Below are 16104 nucleotides of genomic sequence, written 5' to 3' on the forward strand. Positions count from 1 at the left end.
ACAGTGGAATAGTGGGACGGGAACAGACAAGGGGAGGCTTTTGTCTTGGGGGTATTATTTGAGTTTGTTAAAATTGTCATGGATTAACTTTCACATTAAATAAAAGGAAAGGAAGAGAGAGAAACAAGTCCTATGAGCGTAAGGCCACCAGGCAGAAGAGACAAACTGAAGATCCACAAATACAAAGAGGATAACTGATCAAAGCAGGTCAGAGGTGGAATGCCTGGGTGGCTCAGTCGGTGAACGTCCGGCTTCGGCTCAGGTCATGATCTCACAGTTCGTGAGTTCGAGCCCTGCGTTAGGCTCTTTGCTGACCGCTCGGAGCCTGGAGCCTGCTTCGGATTCTGTGTCTCCCTCTCTTTCTCTCTGCCCCTCCCCTGCTCGTGCTCTGTCCCTCTCTCTCTCTCTCTCTCAAAAATAAATAAACATTAAAAGCAGGTCAGAGGGGTTAAAGCAAACTAGAGATAGGAGTCAGGAAAATGAGCTAATTCAAGAGCAGGGCAGGGCAGCGGGGAGGGACTGGGACCTAGGTGACCTAATTCCAGGAGCAGCACTGTTGACTCTCTGGCCTCCAGGCCACTTCCGGCCTCATGTGTGAGGCTGTCAGAGCCTCCCTCAGTTACACTGCGCTTTGAAGGAGCAGGAGTAGCAGAGTTCAGATGATGAGCCCCAGCCTTCGAGCTTTCTCTACCTCAGTACTCCCTTCCTATATCCCTGAGGACAGAGAAGGCGGAGCGCTTCTGCCTTCTCTTACCAGCTCCTTTCACCAAAGCAGGTCTTTTCTTCTTTGCTCCTTGGGAGACTTCTCAAAGCCTTTAGCAAGCTTTATTTTTTTTTTATTTTTTTATTTTTTGCATTATGAAGCTCTAACAGGGGATGCTGTATGCAGCATTTCCAAAAACAATCTGGCCACAGAGCCCTCTTTAATTAGGTAATATATTTTAATTGTAATTAAGTTTTAATTACATAAGTACTGTGTGGGTGTTTTCTCCTTGTAAAGAACATCCAGTCTATCCTGCTGGAGGGAAAGGCCACATGGAAAAAGAGGCCCTGGAGGATGAGACACCACATGGTGAGAGAAATCAAGTAGAAAAGGTCCAAGGCATAGCAGCCTTGAGGGTGGGGCCATCTTGACCATCCAGCCCAGTCCCGCTGAATGCAGTTGCACGAGAGGGCCAGATGGTTCTGTGTGGAAGAACCCTGTGGGAAGTCTTGACCCAGAGAATTATGAGAAATAATTGATTTTTGTTTTAAGCCACTAAGCTTCAGTGTGGTTCCTTATGCAGCAATAGATAACAGATACATTCTCTCATCCCATCCCCAATGTCAATCTCCCCCTTCCCCAAGGAAACATTATCTTGAAATTTGTCTTTATCATTACTTGGCTTTAAAAAAAAAAATAGTTCTATCAAGTATTGTTTTGCAATATAATATATGATTTGTAGCTGTTTTTGAGCATTATAAATATAGATTCACGCTACATGTATTTTGGGGAGAATAGAATTGTGGAATACTCACCCAATGAAATACTGTCACACTAGTGAAAATGAATATTGCCACACACAATACCACGGGTGGATGAAAAGCTTAGAGTCATAGTGTTGTATTGCAAACAGCAAGTTGCAAAAGACTATAATAACAGATCATTCATCTTTTCGTATCATTATTGGCCATTTCTTCTTCTTTGATTTTCTGGTTCATTTCTTTTATCCATTTTTCTTTTGGGTTGTTTGTCTTTTTCTTATTGATTTGTTGGAATTCTTTATTCATTTTTAGAAGTGTCCCACTGAAGGTAGAGTACTAGGAATTACTTGAATCTGGAGAAACATTTCCAAGAATAGAGTTTAAAATTACCAAATCATACCAACCAACAAAAAGCACCCTGGAAGGTATTGAAAAAAATTGGACAAAATTAATAACAAATTACCAGGCTCTTCAACTTCTGGGCTAAAAATTCCAAGGATCAAAGACCCAAAAGAGTTTTGGGCTCTATTGCCAGATAAGAGGCTATTTATATATATCCACACTGCACAGAGGTTCTATTTCATATTTTCTTCACTACCAATAGGAAATGCATCATTTAACTTGAGATATGGCCCCCCTTTTAAACATTTCTTAGGATAGACCAATGAATTACTGTTCTCCCTAGCAGCGAATTTATATTGCACTAAGAAAAAATAGACTCCTTTAACCCCTGAAGAGTCACATTTCTTTCATTTAGGTCACTTGATAGGGCCATTATAGACTCCGATAAGACATGTGGGACTCTGTTTAATATCAGGCAATTTTCTTGTGCCTCTTCATTTATTAAAAGAATGTATCCATTAGCAGTCATTAGTACATTCTGTCAAGATGGAGGCTAAATTATCCTCGATGGCTTAAGAGAAAATGCTTTTTGAAGAAAAATAATGGCATTAATTGCTCAGTGGAATAGATACGGCTTTCTTTGTCATAACCTCTCCCTCCTCCCCCCAGTGCAATTGGACACTGCTTACCTCTGTGAAAGATCCAGGCCATTTTCTCCTTACCCTATGAGCCAGCTCCTTGCTCCAGCCTGTGGCCTCTCCAGTGGCAGGCCACTATCCACAGGGAATACACAGAGCTCCTCGGCCCATCACAGTGAGGAAACTTGACTGATTCCTCTTGCTCCCTAATTCATCCAAGGGTGGAAGAGGAAGGAGACGCCTCACTTAGCAAACAATCTCATTTGAAGGGACTCAGTTTTAGCAACAGGAAGCAAACCACATTAGAGAAATAATTGCCCTCCTATAGCTCCAAACTGAAACCCATCTCCTTTTTGACCTTTCATTTGGAACATATGCTCTCTGGAATGTGTGGTTGGGGGAAGGAGATTGTAGGAGTGTATGTTTGTGTGTGGTATGTTTTCATAATTAAAAACAAATTTCCTATGTACCTTTTTTATTAAAAATCTTAAGGTTTGATTAGTGAAAAGCTCCCATCTCTTGGGGACCCAGTTGGTCCCCAAGAGAAGTCAATTCTCTGTCTTCCTAACATCTTCTACTCTAGTTCATCGTTCCCACTCTTTTTGCCACTCCTGCCATCATGCTGTTCCAGTGGCACACGGGCCCCTTCATGTCATCTGAAATAGGCCCCAGCCTCAGAGTCACGCACTCTGCAACCACACTCACCTTCTTAAAGCCTGCAGTCCTCATTCCTCCCACATCTAGAAACATACACCCATGGGAGAAAACTTTTTAGTTTGGGTTTTAAGATTTTCTGCATTACATTAGAAAACGCTTCCCCATTATTCTCTGCTCCAGTCATACTGGTCAGTTCACTGTTCCCTGAAATATGCTTCATGCACCCATTTGTCCACACCATTCCCTTTAAAAAGGAACTTCAGGGTTAAATAACTAGACAAGTGTAACTCTGAAATGGCCATATTACCAGTGCTTTACAATGTACCAAAATAATAGTTGCAAGGTAAATAATGACATAATATCCATTGTCAAATATTGGGGAAAGTTTTAAAAATATTTCATCCTAGTGTTGAACTTCAGAGAGTTCAGAGCCCTTTTAAAAGATAAAGGTAGTAGCACTCTAGACCAGGACTGTAATAGATTCTTCAAAAGAGTAGCAATAGGGTCGGGGCACCTGGGTGGGTTGGGGGGGGGGGGTGTTCAGTCGATTAAGCATGACTCTTGGTGTCAGTTCAGGTCATGATCTCACAGTTAGTGGGATTGAGCCCCAGGTCGGGGCACTGTTAGTGCAAACCCTGCTTGGAATTCTCTCTCTCTCTCCACCTCCCACCCCTCAGGATAAATAAACTTAAAAAAAAAAAAAGAGTAGCAGTAAATCTATACAGTATGATGTCATCTCTTGGTGGAAGGACCATTTATTCGTTCATTCATTGGTAATCAGGAGATTGCAATTTCATTGCCTGACAACTGCCAGGCAGAATTCTTGGCAGGAGAACTCTCTATATTTAGGAAAATATCTTGACAAATTGCTTGGGGGTAGAAAGTGAGGTTCAGACAGAATCTGACTACACTATTTTTATCAGGGTGCCATGCTCGTGTCTAGGTAAGTGAAGGACTTATCTTCTTAAGCATTTTTTCAGAAAGAAAAAACAAATCACTTGAAGAAAAACGGCAAGGTCATCAAGGCAGAACCTTGGGTCGAAAACCAGGATATACTCCGAACTGTTTTCTGTTCAAATATTTTATGAACAAAAAAGTAGGAGGCTTTGGGCTTGGCTGTTAAGATCAGGTGAAGGTAGGGTCTGGTATCAAGTTGCCCATAGGGCTTCTCTGAAGGAATTTGTCAAAGTACAGCTTTTTGTTAATATCTAGGGTTTATAAGCCTAGCAGGAACTCTGGCTCTGTCCCTTCAAAGCTTTGTCGAAACTCTATGAACTCATTTCTTCATTTGGAAGATAGAAGTGGGGGTGGGGGTAGGGGGGACACTATACTCCACCCAGGCCTGCTTTGTATTGTGTTTCCTATATGCATCCACACATTTATGTTAAGCTGACTTCTCATTTTTTGATTCACATTTCTTTGGTAAAATTGTCTATATCAGTAGTGATGCCTTTGGCTAAAAGTAACAGAAACTCCATTTCAACTGGTTCATACCTTAAAGGGGATTTACTGACTCATGCAACTAAAAGAGTCCAGATGTACAATAGCCATCAAGTGTGGTTCCATCAGCCTCCAAACTGCCTCTCTATCATCTGCTTGGTCCCTCCCTCTTTTGTGGGTTCGCAGCATAGTCAGGCTGACGGCAAGGTGACCATAGCATCTCCTGGCTTTGCAGTCTGGCCATAACAATGTCCAAAGAAGAGGGACCACTCCGCTCAGTAACACGGCTGTTAAGAGTGAGACCTCTTAAACACTCTTTACCCTAGACAATAGATGTCACATGTGCACTGTAAAAAACTTGAAAAATAGAGACAAACAGATTGAAAATCGTAACTCAGTCACTCAGAAAACCACTCCTTTAGCATTTTTCTTCTAACGGGTTTTTGCAATTGTTAAGATTCTAGAGTGTTAGCAATTTTGAATCCTTTTTATTTAATATTATGTCATAATCATTTTCCACATCATTATAAATCTCTTGAAAATAGTACTTTTAATGATGACACAGTGCTCAATTAATTTCATGTTCTAAAATGGAAAAAAAAAAAAAGTGAGACCTCTTACCCTGAAACTCCTGCCAAACCTTCTATTGCATCATCTCATTGGCGAGAATTTGGTCAGATGCCCACCCCTGAACCAATCCCTTTGGCCTGAGGAATGTCACACACTAACTGTCTAAGGTCTGGATTCCTAGACTTTTTCTGCGGCAAGGAGGGAAGATTATTCAGACCAATCAAGCCCGCACTGCAACTGGAGGTGGAGTCAACTTCCCTAAACCTCAGGGCTGCATGGACCCAAACAAAACTCCCTGAACAAATCAGGGGGCCTCCAGAAACAGGCGAAAGGAAATGGATGCTGGGTAAGCATCTTCAAAGTTCCTTCTGTACAAAATTATAGAATACCTATCTCATCTCATACCACTAAACAGGATACAGGCATGTCTGATAACCAGAGGCTGTAATGTTCACAGAGTTCAAGTCTGCCAGATCTTTATCTAACAAGGAAATGGGAAGCATGTAAACAGTGACCGCTCTGTGGGTAACCATCCACCAGCATACGTGAAGCCAATTGTTTCCACTCCATATGGGATACTAATCAGCTTAATTATGTGGGGGAAAAAAAAACAACTCAAGAACCAAAACTGCTCCAACGTTTCACCAGAGTTGGGGGAAAAAAAAGGTGAAAAATATGCTTTCTTCAAACAGAACAGGAAAATGTTTGAAAGGAACGATCAGAAGTGAAATATTCTTTAATCGCTGAGTTTTTTTTTCACCAGAGGAACATAAAAGATGTTGGAAAATATACTCTGTTCGGATAGAAAAATAGAGTGTTGGAAAAGATCAGAGACTGAGCAGTTTTTAACTGTCAGTCGTTAATATCCATTTTTATTCTGCTACCAAATTTACACTCAGCATTTATATAATATTTGCAAAATACGATGTTTATCGGTTTTGTGGGTGTGGCGAGAAGTCTGTCAATCCAACCCTGCTTTTGGTCTCAAATTGACTTAGAAGAACAGTCGATCCATTCTTCCAACAAAACATCTATTGAGGGCCTCTGACGTACCAGGCTGCCCCGTGCCTGCTGCATAGTCACGTGGTCAGCCAGCTGCCTTCCTTACCTTTCACAGAAAGAGGGTGCCTTGGAGGCCATCATCCAAGGCCCTTCTTTTGAGCACCCTGATCCTTCCTCTGATGCCAGCTCAGATGGGTCACCGACTTATTAAGCTCCCACTACCAAGAAAGAACAGTACAAAATGCGTGGTGTGAAGATAAAGAGAAATCATTAACATACCTCATATTCCTGGGACCTTCGCAACCTTTCTGGAGATATAGCACCACCAGGAAAGAAAGAAGAGCCCATCTTCTTTCAAAGAGTTGGTGAACTGACACCGGAAGGGTAGGTAGTGCAGGAGTAAACTATGTCCAGGTTAATATAATATGTGTGCAGGGTGGGAAGGGAGACTGGCATGAATGCAGAACAGTGGGAATGAACCACTAAAGGCTAAACTGTGGAAGGCTTGGAAGTCAGAGATAGATTTAGACCCCATGGGCTAAGGAAAAGGGAAATGGTTTACATCTCAAAAGCAAGGCTGTGATCCAGTGCTTCCTCCCCCCCCCCCCCCCCAAAATCCTGCCTGTTGAAGCAGCCAATGTGGTACAGTAGAAAGAGTAAAGCCTTTGGTGTCCAGCTAACCTAGGGTTGAATCCCGGGTCAACCACTTGCCAGCCACGTGACCTTGGGAAAACTACTTATCCTCCCTGAGCCTCGGTTTTCTCATGTAAATAAAGAAATGAAGCCCATGTTCTAAAGTTGTGCTGTCTAGTGAGGTAGACATAAGCCCTGTGTAGCTATTGCACTTGAAATGCAGCTGGTCCAAATTCAGACGTACTCTTAGTATGAAATGTACACCAGATTTGGAAAATTGAGTATGAAAAAGTAAAAAGAAAAATATCTCATAATTCTTTATATTGATTATATGCTGAAATGATAATGTTGGATATATTGGGTTAAATAAAATACATTATGGAAATTCATTTTATCTGTTTCTTTTTGCTTCTTGTAATGTAGCTATTGGAAACTTTAAAATTACATAGCTATAATGTTAGGCAAGGCAAGAAACAGTTCTATTTTTCTGGTAGAAACTGGAAGTAGAATTTTGTTCCTTAATGTCTTTAAAATCAGTGAGCACAGTAATTTGTAAACGTGGCCACAATTTCTATCAATGCCAGTTGGCCGTGTCCTCCTACTCAGACTCTGAGCTGAACTTGCTACTTGCTTTGCTGATGGGACTTGAGCAAACAGGGTGCGAGCAGAGGCTGTCAAAGTGCTTGTGCATCAGGGCTAACTCTCTTGTGTTCTTGGGAAACTCACAGCTAAATGAATAAACCCAAGCTAGCCTGCTGAATGACAAAAGATACATGGTCAAGTTTCCCCAATGCCCCAGCTGTCATGGAGCCAACCTCCAGACATGTAAGTAAGGCCATGCTAGGTCATCCAGCCCCAACTGAGCTGATCTAGCTGACCCATAGAATCATGAGAAATCATAAATGTTTATTGTTTTAACATAAGTTTTGGGGCATCTTGTGCAGCAAAAGGTAGCTGGTAGAGTGTGGATGGGTCCATGACAGCCATGATATTCGTAGAATCTTCACCAGAGTCTGGGGAAGAATGGAGACTAAAAAATTCCAGTTAATCTGGTCTCTGTTTGAGGGGAGAACTTCCAACTGCGTTCATACACACACACATACACACACACACACACACACACACACACACACACACACACAGAACTGACAGAGGAATTAGAAATGTTGGTGCAAACAGATTGAAGATCTCACACGGGATTTTCCAACCTTTTGGGGCATAAAGATTTCTTTTTCTGAGGGAAAAACACTTGGACACCTGTATTCTGGTAGTTGTTTATTAATATCTATCTATTGGCAGAGAACATATATAATGCCCAGAGAGCCCCTGCTGGTATTTACATGCATTTATCAAATTGAGATAAAAGAAGTCTTTCTAGATGGATCAGTTAAAATATGGTGCCACCTGGGGATGACTCAGCCCCAAAGTAGACAAATGGCTCATGGAAAGGAATTGGGGTTCGTTTTCAACCCTTGTATGAGCCCCCTCATACAAGGCACTTTGGGCCAGGGGACAACCCATTTAACCATAGAGAAGCCCTGATGACCCAAAGACTCTATGGATTCAGTAAAGCCTTGAAATGAAACTGTGTTTGGCTCATAGGAACAGAATCTGGATGAATTTGAAAAATAGTCATTATTTTACTGAAAAGACAAAAAAAAAGCTTTGAGGTTTGAAATGGATTCAGACTCCTTGCCATAAACTTATACTTCCCCAAGGCTCTATAGTCCAGAGCTGGGTTCAGACAACTCAAGATCGTGTCTAATGGTCACAGTGGGGCAAGAGTGAGGGTGACATTGTCCATCTCTGGCCCGAACTCAGTTCACAGCTGCAGATCAAGTGTGAGTATTGGCAAAGGAAATACAGTGACAACTTACCACTTCGCCCCACATTGAAATCACGGGATATGATGCTAAATTAATCCTTTTACGTTTTGTTCACACGTATTTTTCTGTGAAAAAAAGATGCCTACAAGTGAATAATCTTAACATAAAATTCTGAGTTATTAATAGCACTTAGTTTGAGCCATGAGTTAATTTAGCCACTCAAGTGTCCCAGCGTAACCGAAATGTGCCATCTTAAAAACTGCTCCGGTGCATCAAGTTCCCCCAAAAGGGCACAGATTCCAAAGATGGGCATTGGAACATTATTCTATCTCTCCTCACATCCAACCAAACACTAAATTAAATACAGAAATATGCCTTCGTATCCGTTGACTGTTCTCTTGAGACCGTGTGATCCTCTGTAACGATGTCTCGTGTTTGCATGAGGCATTCGCTTTTTTAGAGCCCATTCATGAAACCACAAAACATAAACCATAGAACTATTTTAGACGGTTAAAATAAGTTTTTCTTTTCACAGTGATCTTATGGGATGACAGGGGCAAGCATTGCACTTTTGCCTGCTTCAGAGATGGGGGGAAATTGCAGGACAGAGACGGTATTCTCAAAAGTATTAGCAGAACTAGTCAGTGCCCAGCTCTCCCCACTAACATGTAGCTGCTTTATAAGGGGCAATAGGACATCCCAAGGACCATACTTTTCAACTCATTAGTTAACCCAAGCCAGTGGCGTGCTGGCAAATGTATAACAACTGAATCTCCAAGTGACAAAGCCGTGATTTGCACAACTTGCCAATTTCCATGGTATAAAGACGCCTATTGCAGCTGATACCCAGCTACTGCGTGATATCACCGAGTGCAGCTGGGGAGAGGTGCTCAGCAATACTCCATTATTTAATATTTCTGTACAATAGACCTAAGCAACCTCAAGAATGTGATAGTAGTAAAATGTAGTCAAATAATTAGTACATGATGAATTTGGAATATTTGTTACCTCCATTTTTAAATAGAATTTATTTAATTGTAAGTTCTTATAAGTTAATTTTTAATGATGGCCGTATCACCCAATTCCTGAAAATTTAACAACTGTCTCTCACTTGTCAGGAGGAGCTAACTTCGCATGCTCCCCGCCCCCCCCCCCAAACCTTCCTTTCAAGTTATTTCAGTTTTAAAATAAAATACATATTACCCCTAGGGGGCACAGCCAGGGAGACACTTAACTCAGTCCTCCCCAACTAACACACATATTTTGACACTTTTTAGGTTGCACAAGCGAACACATAGCAATTTGTAGATGGCCTGGGCTAAAAGTCAAAGACAAGTGCTAGAAGCAGAGGTCTGAGGACCGTTGATAGCATTAAGGAATATGCACTGAGGAATGTTCATACAACCTTCCTGAAGACCAGAACAAAGAAAATCTGCCCTCCTGTTGCAGAAGAAGAGAGTACCTTTGGTCTGAATTATTCCGCTTTGGCTACTGACTGAACTAAACCAGATTATTACACAAGTTTCCATTTTCTTCTAGCTTGGCCTAAGGTTTATGTTTGGGACATAAAATATTAGCACTGGGAAAGATAGTAGTCAAGCCCGCCTCATCAGTTTACAGATGAGAAACCCAGCAGATGAGGGAATAGAGTAAGGCAAATAAGGTACTGGGGGTGCAAAATTTAAAGAGGCATGTATTCTCAGGATCAAGTGCAGTAAGGATCCAGTGTCTCCTTAAATTTTGCACTCGAGGCACCTCACTCGCTTCGCCTTCTCCTGGTCCTGAAACAAATGCCCAAAGAGGTCCAGTTTTCTCTGCTAGCTGGAACTAATACAGATCCTTTAACCTCTGCTCTGGAATCTTCCCCCTCCAGTAGGCTACCCCCAGGTCTGGCCAACCTTTGGAGGGAAGACCTTCAAAACCACGCAGGAAGTTTTGTGCCCAGCTAGAGTAGCAGTTCTGGCTCTCAATTGAGGTGGCATAATAGAATATCCCCAGGGAGCCTTAACTGTTTCTGATTCCCGAGTGCCACTCAGATTTTAATTTCAGACTTGTTCTGAGACGGGCCCTGCATCATATTTGTTTATTTATTTTTATTTTTTTTAACGTTTATTCATTTTTGAGAGAGAGAGACAGACAGACAGAACATTAGTGGGGGAGGGGCAGAGAGAGAGGGAGACACCGAATCCAAAGCAGGCTCCAGGTTCCGAGCTGTCAGCACAGAGCCCGACGCGGGGCTTGAACTCACAAACCATGATGAGATCATGACCTGAGCTGAAGTCAGATGATTAACCGACTGAGCCACCCAGGTGCCCCTGTTTGTTTTTAAAGCTCCTCTGTGATTATTATATGCAGCCAAGGTTGAGAACCATTGCATAATAAAAACAGTAATAATAATAACTGTCCAAATAAAAACCCAGATTAGTTAAGAAAGGGCAGGTTTTGTTTAAGCTGTGGTGTGGAACATCATTGTTTGTGTCCTTTCCCATTGGTATTGTTAATTCAGTACATTATCTGCATCCATAAAGAACTACCTTGTTTAAGAAAAAATGAAAATCAAACAAGCAGGTAGCACCTTGGCCTGTATTAAGACTGCACTGATTCCTTCCCACAGTGCAAGACCTCACCCACCACAAGGCAATCATAGTATTCCAACGGGTGGACTTTTGCACTCTCAGTGGGAAAAATGCAAAGCAATATATATACAAGGGTGGGGCACCTGGGTGGCTCAGTTGGTTAAGCGTCTGACTTCCACTCAGGTCATGATCTCACTACTCATGAGTTCAAGCCCCACATCACGCTCTGTGCTAACAGCTTGGAGCCTGGAGCCTGCTTCAGATTCTGTGTCTCCTTCTCTCTCTGCCCCTTCCTGCTCATGCTCTGTCTCTCTCTGTCTCTCAAAAATAAATAAATGTAAAAAAAAATTTAATAAATGAACATTTAAAAATATATATATAAACAAGGGAAATATTTATTATTCTTTTTTTTTTAATTTTTTTTTAACGTTTATTTATTTTTGAGACAGAGACAGAGCATGAACGGGGGAGGGGCAGAGAGAGAGGGAGACACAGAATCGGAAGCAGGCTTCAGGCTCTGAGCCATCAGCCCAGAGCCCGACGCGGGGCTCGAACTCACGGACCGTGAGATCGTGACCTGAGCTGAAGTCGGACGCTTAACCGACCGAGCCACCCAGGCGCCCCTGAAATATTTATTATTCTTAAGAAGGAAAGCTACAAACTATTTCTGAGTACTGGTAAAATTATTTTCAATAGAACCATTTGACCAAACAATGACTTTGCTAATTTACAAATCACTCCTCTTAGTTATTGAGACACAGAGGATCCTCCAAAAGGAAGAGTGATTTTACCATTTTCATCAGTGTTTGTCAGAGATTTGAGAGCAAGAATTCTGCATTTATTCAAAAATATTCTAGACTATAGGCTTTTTAGTAACACGGGTATACCCAGAAATCCCTATTTCACTCGAGAAAATGTAAACTCTATGAATCAATTTGTGGTGGTGGTTCCCTGATTGCATACATTAGTCAAAACTCATAGAACTGTACACGCTAAAAGTGGTCAATCTCACTGTAAGTAAATAGCATCTCAATTTTTAAAAATTAGGGGCGCCTGGGTGGCGCAGTCGGTTAAGCGTCCGACTTCAGCCAGGTCACGATCTCGCGGTGCGTGAGTTCAAGCCCCGCGTCAGGCTCTGGGCTGATGGCTCAGAGCCTGGAGCCTGTTTCCGATTCTGTGTCTCCCTCTCTCTCTGCCCCTCCCCCGTTCATGCTCTGTCTCTCTCTGTCCCAAAAATAAATAAACGTTGAAAAAAAAAATTAAAAAAAAAAAATTAAACATAGGGAGGGGCGCCTGGGTGGGTCAGTCAACTCTTGACTTAGACTCGGCCCCACGTGGTTCATGAAGTCCAGCCCCACATCGGGCTCTACGCTGACAGTGCAAAGCTTGTTTGGGATTCTCTCTCTCCTTCTCTCTCTGCCCCTCCTGTGTGTTCAATCTCTCTCTCTCTCTATCAAAATGGATGAATAAACTTAAAACATAAAATAAAATTGCTCTTCTGAAGGCATTGTTTGTACTGCAGGCCAGCATCTCTGAGACTAAAGACCCACTCAGTTGCCTGTGTAATCCTGGGTATCCCGTTTAAGCCCAAGTTATTCATCTTTGAGAACTAACAAAATCAGGTATTAGAAATCATGGTATCACTGAGTAGAATAAATTGTCTGTGAATTTAAATGCAACAATAGTAGAAAGTTTGCCATATGTCAGGCACTGTAATGAAATGATCAAACTTTTCTTTTCAACAGGACCACTCTGGCTTCTATGTTGAGAAGTGATAGAGGTGAAGGGAGGAAGGGGTGTGAACAAAGTGGAAGCAGGGAGGCCCATTAGAAGGGTATTGAAACACTCAGGTGAGAGATGGTGATGGTTTGGTCCGCAGTGGAGGTCGTGAAAGTGGTGGGACAAGGTTGCCGTTTGGATATTTTGAAGACAGAATCCATCATCTTTGCCGATAGATTGGATTTGAGGTGTTAGAGAAAAAGAGGAGGCAAGAATGTCCTATAGATTTGAGCTCCTGAATAGCTAGAAGGATGGAGTTGCCATTTCCTGGGATGGGAAGATAAAAGAGAAGGAAATTGCAAAGGACAGAAGGTCAGGTGTTCAGCATGTTAAGAGTGAGATATCTACTAGCTGTCCAGTAGGGTTGTCAAATGGGCAAGTGGAGAAATGAGTCTGGAGTTCAGAGGAAGGGTCAGCACTGCAGGTGGGTAAGCTACAGCCATGACGCTGGAAAACTTACCATTGGATGAGGGAGGTAAGAAAGAGAAGAGGTCCAAGGACTGGGATCTGGGACACTGCAACATCAGAAGGTTGTGGAGGTAAAGAGCAGCCAGCAACGGACCGAGCAGGAGCAGCTAACAAGGTAAGAAGAGGGTGATATCCTGGAAGATGAGGGAAGACAGTGTATCTGTAGGGGGAAAGATCTACTGCATCAAAAAGAGCTCGGAGGTCAAACTTTTAGTGAGGCAACCTGAAGGCTGAGTGGCCGGTAGCCCTCCCTGGATCTCAGTCCAAGAGGCCACCCTTCCTTCCTCACTGTCAGCTTGCCCATTTCTATCTCTGTCACGTGTGTTATTACTCTTCCCTGTAGTCAGCTCCATTCTCTATCTTGAGCTCTCCTCTTGGTCATTTCACTATTTCCGGTGCCCTGTGTATGCTCAATAAATGGTTATTGACTAAACAAAAGATGAATGAGTGAGAAAATGGTCAGGGATGGGGACGGGACTGGAGAGAGGTTTATATGCCTCCCATCCCCAATATCTAAGGAAAATGAGTTGTCTTCAAGTGCCACAAGAGTCAGGGTTCAGTTGGAGCCTCTTCTCTTGGCTCACATGCACTGTTATATTTTCAGGAATTCTGATAGCTGGCTATTAAAAACAGCCATAATTAAAAACTACATTATGCAAACTTATACCCAAATAAATACATTAAATGCAAAGGTAATAAAATCTCCACTTCCCAATGATTTCACTACATTTTACTATTCTCTGTGCTCTTGAGTTTACCACTTCTATTGTATCTGAATGGTGGAAACACTATAAAATGCGGTGCTATTGGATTCTTCTTCCCAACATCGCATTCGGTGGTATCATGTTGGTAGCTTGAAACAGAAACGGACTACGGTGAGAGTGTTTCCACCACAGACACAAGCGCTTTCTACAAATCAGGGACCCCTCCCCCCAGTCTTTTGTTAAACCTTTGCCATCTTACCATTGGCAATGTTCTTTTATTATTATTTTTTTATTTGAGAGAGAGAGAGAGAGAGAGAGAGAGAAAGTGCACGCATGCACCCATGGGGGGGGGGGCAGAGAGAGAGAGAGAGAGAGAATCTTTTTAAAAAAAAATTTTTTTAAATGTTCGTTCATCTTTGAGAGAGAGACAGACAGAGCATGAGCAGGGGAGGGGCAGAGAGAGAGGGAGACACAGAATCCGAAACAGGCTCCAGGCTCCGAGCTGACAGCACAGAGTCCAACACGGGGCTCGAACCCGGGAACGGCATGACCGGAGTGGAAGTCGAACACTCAACCGACTGAGCCACCCAGGTAAATATATATATTTTTAGATGTTTATTTATTTATTTTGGGAGGGGAGGGGCAGAGAGTAAAAGAGAGAAAGAATCCCAAGCAGGCCCCATGCCCAGCACAGAGCCCGATTTGTGGCTTGATCTCACGACTCTGAGATCATGACCTGAGCAGAAATCAAGAGTTGGACGCTTAACCAACTGAGTGTCTCAGCCCCTGGTTGCTCTATATTTCCTATAACAACCTCCAGTAGGCGACCTTTCTTCAACGGGGGAAAAAAAGATCACTGAATTCTCTGAGAAAGCAACATTTTCTTCTTTGAATTTCTATCTTTTACTTGTGTGGATTGCAGGTGGACAAAACAACCAGTGGATTCACTGAATTCTTTTTCTCCCACCAGTGGTTTGATGGTTTGCAGACAGCTAGTGTTTAGCGCCATCAATCAAAGAGGTTTCAACATCACTACTGATGACTTCTCTCCCAACCACCACCCTGCAGCCTCTTCCGCTGGATTCTTATGAGAGAAAGTTTAGATTTATAAAAATCACTCATTATTATTTAACTGGGTCGGCAGCTGAGCTGGTTATGAAACATGTGTCTGGATCGGAAATGTGGGTATAAACTGCCAGACTTTAGGGAATTAAAAAAAAACATATATGGTGAATGTGGAGGAGAGTAGGATTATTCCCTTTGAATGCTAAGATTCCAGCCTGATTCCTCTCCAGGTCTCTTTCCAGCTCCCGGATGATGCAATTCATCTCCCCACTGGAGTGCATTATGCTCTCTTTAAAGACCCAGAGCTAATGGAATGCTGAGAAAATCAATCCTTTCTTATTATGCAGGCCTGCTGTTTGGTAAATGGAAAGCAAATCCTTTCTTCTTCTAAGTAGGAAAAAAAAAAAAACCCAAACTTGAGAGACACCTTGATTATATCCTCTGCATGTCCTGAATGAGAGTCTACACACAATATCTGTGCTTAACATACATGGAATTCAAGAAGGCCAGGTGCATATCCACTCACAATTCAATGGAGAGATGGCACACACACACACCCTATCTCTCTTTCTTTCTCTCTCTCCTCTGAAGAGGGCATATATCATAATGCAATACTTAGAAGGAGATGTATTAAATTGACATCTCACATCCATAGTAATTTTTTTACCATTTATTAGGCATTTACCATGTGCCAATTATCATGCTTTAAGCATACTTTTTTTTTTTAATTTATTTATTTTGAGAAAGAGAGAACAAGTGGGGGAGGGACAGAGAGAGGATCACAAGCAGGTTCCATGCTGTCAGCAAGGAACCCATGAGCCGTGGGGCTTGGGCCCATGAGCCGTGAGGTCATGACCTGAGCTGAAATCAAAAGTCATAGCCAACAGGTGCTCCTAAACATTTCTTTTAAACAACAACCTCAGTGGGGCGCCTGGGTGGC

At 42.3% G+C, this 16104-nt stretch overlaps 2 long non-coding RNA genes across 5 annotated transcripts in view; one reads left to right on the forward strand and one right to left on the reverse strand.

The window, feature by feature from the left end:
• Positions 1-849: 849 nt before the first annotated feature.
• On the reverse strand, positions 850-7208 carry LOC147577149 (uncharacterized). 4 transcript variants are annotated; one of them, XR_015239959.1, is made up of 4 exons: positions 5163-5478; positions 2496-2650; positions 1519-1817; positions 850-1211 (listed from the first exon to the last, which is right to left on the reverse strand). It is a non-coding gene; the product is annotated as an uncharacterized LOC147577149 (long non-coding RNA). The 4 variants fall into 4 exon arrangements; XR_015239958.1 differs by lacking the exon at positions 5163-5478 and adding an exon at positions 6220-7208 and having other exon boundaries at positions 850-1817; XR_015239957.1 differs by lacking the exon at positions 5163-5478 and adding an exon at positions 6393-7207 and having other exon boundaries at positions 850-1817.
• Positions 6081-16104, forward strand: part of LOC147577150 (uncharacterized) — a 36473-nt gene continuing 26449 nt past the window's right edge. Inside the window, exon 1 of the long non-coding RNA XR_015239962.1 lies at positions 6081-6497. This is a non-coding gene — a long non-coding RNA (uncharacterized LOC147577150). The remainder of the gene's footprint in view (positions 6498-16104) is intronic.

This window comes from Puma concolor, chromosome C2, assembly GCF_028749965.1.
Source record: "Puma concolor isolate L17-30 chromosome C2, mPumCon1.1.hap2, whole genome shotgun sequence".
NCBI lineage: Eukaryota > Metazoa > Chordata > Mammalia > Carnivora > Felidae > Puma > Puma concolor.